Consider the following 5,176-nt stretch of genomic DNA (forward strand, 5'->3'; position numbering starts at 1 on the left):
GGCCAACATGTTAGGGGATCTCCCCGATAAAAAGTCCCAACTAGACCTCAAACTGTTTGGAGTAGGAGTCCCAAAAGTGGGTAGTAAAATAATGCCTTGACTGCGGTAGCACGCAGAGGTAAGTGTGATAACTTTGTTAGAAGCAAGTGTGGGACCTTGCAGTGATTCAAGTGAGATGCATGGGGGTTCTATCACATGGAGGGGAAAAGGAAGTGTGTCCCTTAGAAGCCTATAATAGTACGTAGCCTAAAAGGAACACACGAGCTGAATGACATCACAAGCTGGAAGCGAAATAGTCCACAATCCAAAGTGACGGGTTAAACCAACAACACGTCTGCAACAAGATTCGTACAATTGCATACAAAATAGTTCATACACAAATGTGTAAGTTAAATAACATACATTGCTAAAGAAACCATAATAGTCCAACTACAATAACAACATATAAATGAAAACGTGTTGGATCTATTATATATATAAAGTGAAAATTCCATCCATGCATACACCCTTGAATATCACTAGCCCCAATAGTGGAACATTACATTCAACATTGCCTGCTCCTCCAAAGAGATGTACTCGCTCTGCACTATGGAGAAGCGAAGGCTCATCAGAATACTCTTCAAGCATTCTCTAAGGAATGCCTAGCCAGAAGCTTGGCTCTCAAAAGCCTGCTCTATGAGTTATGAGATTCTATTTGTAACAAAGGGTGGGGTTACCCTTGACATTCCCCTTTGTGACTTTTGGACTACCCTCATGACTCTTCACATTACATAGTGACTGTTCACATTCCACTAGTGACACTTGGAATTTCACTTACAACATGTTTACAATAATATACATTTTCCACATGTACCCATGTGAGACAAAATGAGCTCAAGACAACCTAACAAGACAAAACAATGTGACTCTGAGGTTTGGGGAAATACCAACCCGACAACACCCACTTGATGCTTCTTAGTTATGTACTTATGCCAAGCTTGGTGTTGTGCTGTGATGTCCCCAAACTGCTTGATGTTATCTTGCTGAAAGCGGATTCTTGCCTCCATGGCTTCTGGGCATGTGGTATTGGAACCTGTGTCCATCTCATCTTGAAGTATGTGCTACATTGTCATGAGTAAGGCTGGACCACCGATGTACTTCTTCATGTTGTCTGCGCTCAGCTACAAGTCATCACTGGTGGTCGTGCACATCAACTACTCCATGTACCTATCGACATCTAACTGGACTTGGTTCTTATGCTTAGCTTTGGTAAGGGAACTTACATTTGTTCACTCTCTTCCTTAGTTGTTGGTTGTTCCGGCTTATCCACATGTATTGTCATTGTTCGCTCCGTCATTGTGCCTTGCCTTTTGATACAGGAGCATTCATCAAGGTTATACGACCTAGGAGTCTTATCACACATTTACTAAAGGGATTCGGTTCCCTTAATTATTTTGTTTATGTTTCCTAAGTTTAGTTTGAAGTTCTAAAGAGATTTAATGTAATTTGATTAATGAAGAATATCTCGTGAGTGTAGAGATCTTAGGGATGAGTGAGTAATCTTAGGAAGAGTGAGGCTTTTGTGGAACTATAATATCTTATGAGTTGTTAAGGAGGATTTTGTGAATCTGAACCAGAATCTAGTATCAGAATCCTTTTCTTTAATAATGCAATTTGAGGAGAAAATGAGGGATTATATAGGAGATAGAGGAGAGGTGTGTGTGCACGCTAGAGGCTTTAGAGCCAAGTACTGGCTTATAGCCAAAATGGGCAATTAATGTGAATCAGGCTGGATTGGCCTATGTAAATCTGTATGTTATTGATATGATATTGAATTCAATAAAGAATTCCAGTGGACTGATTACGTTAATGCCTGTACGAATTTGAGATTAATGGACAAAGTTTTAATGGTTATATGATGAATTGCAAGTTTTATGTGTTCCATTTAATTGGTTGCTTTGTTAAACTGTAAAATTGTGAATAAGGGATCGGTAACAACGTTGGCAACTCAGGGAAAAGGACAGCAAGAGAATGTGCGAGGCATGTTAATCCTTGGCCAGAGTCACTAGTTGATTTAGGGTTGAAATGAACGGATTGCATGGAAGTTAATCTGTTCTATTCTTTAGAGAATGCCACAGTGGAAATCTTAGCAACGTGATCAAGGGTTGTTGGGAGAGGAGACCATCCACAGTTTCATTCATGTAAATGAATCTCCAGGGGACGTTGAACTAGATTATTGTCATTGCAATTAGCTCGGGAATATGATAGCGCTAGAATCATAACAAGGGAGTCAAAATTCGTTTAGGGAAAGAGGCATTGCACAACAATGGGGTTTTTTCTTGTTGAAATCAGCTAAGGAAACGAGATTGCAAGACCTAAACTCATGATACAGAGCATGGTCTTGTGACGGTCTTCGTCATTGTTTCCTCTGAATAACGACAATGCGATTTATGAAAAACCAGTTATGAATTCCCATTGGGTGGGCGTTGTGGAGAAAATTCAATCTCTTTGGGAGTTAAATAGTTATTGAATTTAACATCCAATTACCAAGGGCAGTGCCGATCATTGAGTTAAGTGCTAGCGATCGAATATATTTGAGTTACTGCCTAAATTTTGAGTCTGTTGAAGATATGAGCCTGCCTTGAAAGGTAGAGTATGTTGAAGATATGAGCCTGCCCTGAAAGGCATTGGAGGAATACTCAGTTTTACCCTCTTTCTAGTAAACGGAAAGTTAGATTACCAGATCAGTGATAGAGGTTTTTATGTTAACGTTTTAGAGACCAGTCATCCCTGAGAACCTGTGCATACATTCTATCAGAAAAGTCATCCTTCTCAATCCAATGTAGAGAAGAACGATGCGGCTTGAAATCAATGATTAAAGGTTGAGTAAAGTTAAGAAGTTATGTGAAGGAGATCTCCTGCTCATTGGTGTTTTTAAAAGGTTTTATAACAAGCGGATTACGCGTTGAAGCACGTAGAAGGCTTTATAAGGAGAAAATAGCTTCCGTGATTATGGAAAAGTCGTGGGTAGAGAATTTGATTGTTGAATTGGGGAATTGTGGCCACATGGCTGCATCATTTTTGGTATCAGAGATTGACTAGTGCTCTTTGGGGTTTTTTGTTGTTCAAAGACTAAATTTATTCTCAGTATCTGTAGAATTTGCATTGGTAATAGATCCAGATGTAGAGGGTTATGATCTGAAAGGAATTGGTCGTTGGGAGATTAGAACACAAAAGATTTTATAAAGAGAAGAATCCTGAAATATTGTAGGCAATGAAGACTTCAGCCATTCCATTCAAGGTAGACTGCAGAAAAAGGTTTGAGGAAGACAAGATCAGGGAGGGATCTTGTAGGTTTTAAAAACTTTAATGGTATATTTATGAGAATGCAAGTAGAAACAAGAAATTGTAGCCAGGTAGTTGTGACAAAGGACAAGGGAGCAAGTGAAGAAATTGCAGCAAGAGATGTTGTAAGGCAATGAATAGAACATGGATATTCTCAGAAGGAAATGAAAATTAGCTGGAAGAAGAACTGAATTGTAGACAGTGAAAAGTAAAGCAACATGTTTATTGTCCAAGCCAGTGAAAGCTTAAGGAGATAAGATCATTGGAATATCTCTTAGGTATGAGTTATATTTGATATTTGGTCTAATTTGAATTATTTTCATAGTGAAGAGAATGATAGCAGCAAACACACAACAACAGACTGTGTAAAGGGAAGAGAAGTTGTGTTAGTGGAAAATTCAGCAAAGGAGATTGTTGTAGAAAGAAGAGAATAACATAATTTTTGAAACAAAGAGAGAGGCAGGTGAGCATTGGTTACATGATCCTGACAGCATTGGAAGCTGAGGAGAAGGAGTGCTCAAAAGAGGTTTTGTTGCAGAAACCCAAGGAAATATACCAAGATGATGACTTGGTGAAGGTGACAAGTAAAGACTTGTTACAAAGAAATGAGAGAGGATTATTGTAAGCTCACAGTGGGCAAAGGGAGTCCACATAAAGAAGCCAAGATGACTATTAGAAGTCATGAAAGAAGCCACAACAGAAGAAAGAAATATGCCAAGGAAAATGGCAAAGGAAAGAAGATGAGTTAAGAAGTACTTGACAAAGACATTGCTAAATTGAAAGCAAGTATTGATGCAATAATAATGTTGCTTGAAGAGTGTGAAAGGGGCCAAAGGTATGGTTGGACTATGAAAAGAAAGAAGATAAAATGGAATTTGTTACAGAAAGAGATAAAGAGGAGAATGTACATCAGATTAAGAGAGGAACTCAGAGCAGCTGAGTTAAAGGTGAAAGATGGCTATTGTAGACCTGAGCAAGAAGTTTACTTTGATGAGGAAGGAATTATTGATGATTTTTTGAATTGTTGGACAAGTTTAGATCAGTAGAGAGATATGATGATTAAGACATCAAAGGAAGAGGAACCTTGTATTTTTGAAACTAATGCTTTGTGTATGTTTGCAGGTGATGAACAATCTTTAGACGATGTGTTTATGCAGGTTGATGAAGAAATGAAGCTGTTAAAAGAGATGGTTGTAATAAAACAATTCTTAATTGAACATGTGTTCAAAGACACTAAACATGGACAATTGTTGAAGTTGAAGATGATGAATCTAGTAAGACTTGGCAAAAATATGGTAGACAGTATGAAGACAAAAGGAAATTGCAGATTGCAAAAGAATAAGTAGAAAAGCGCTATGAAGATAGCCTTATGACAGGATCAAACAAGAGTATATGTACAGTCCAAACACTAGAGGTAATGGGATTATCTCTTCAATTTTTATTCAAAAATTCTGAACCTGTATTGATAGTTAATGGGCAAGAAATTGTCTCAAAAATACATAATGGAGCATTAATGGAAAGTGCTCTTACTAAATATTGCACTATGGAAGATGATAGAACAGAAATTTATAAGGAGAATTCAGTCCAAGGAGGTACAGTTAGTCCAGAAAAGGCTATGAAGAGGAAAGGAAAAGAGGATAGTCAAGAAATTAAGAATAGGTTGGCAAAGGCTGATGCACAACAGAAAATTGAAGACAATGTTATTTGTACAAATTGCAAAAAGAGTAAAAGTGAATGTAATCAGCAAACTGAAAAGAGACAAGCAATCTCAGAGGATGAAGGCAAGGATGCTTTCATGAACTATGCATTTGCAGTGAGCAACAAAGGTGTTCATTGGAATGTGATATTCATG

The sequence above is a fragment of the Pinus tabuliformis genome, chromosome 4_1 (genome assembly GCF_031772625.1).
Source record: "Pinus tabuliformis cultivar Carrire ecotype Pingquan chromosome 4_1, CPIR1, whole genome shotgun sequence".
In the NCBI taxonomy this organism is placed as follows: domain Eukaryota; kingdom Viridiplantae; phylum Streptophyta; class Pinopsida; order Pinales; family Pinaceae; genus Pinus; species Pinus tabuliformis.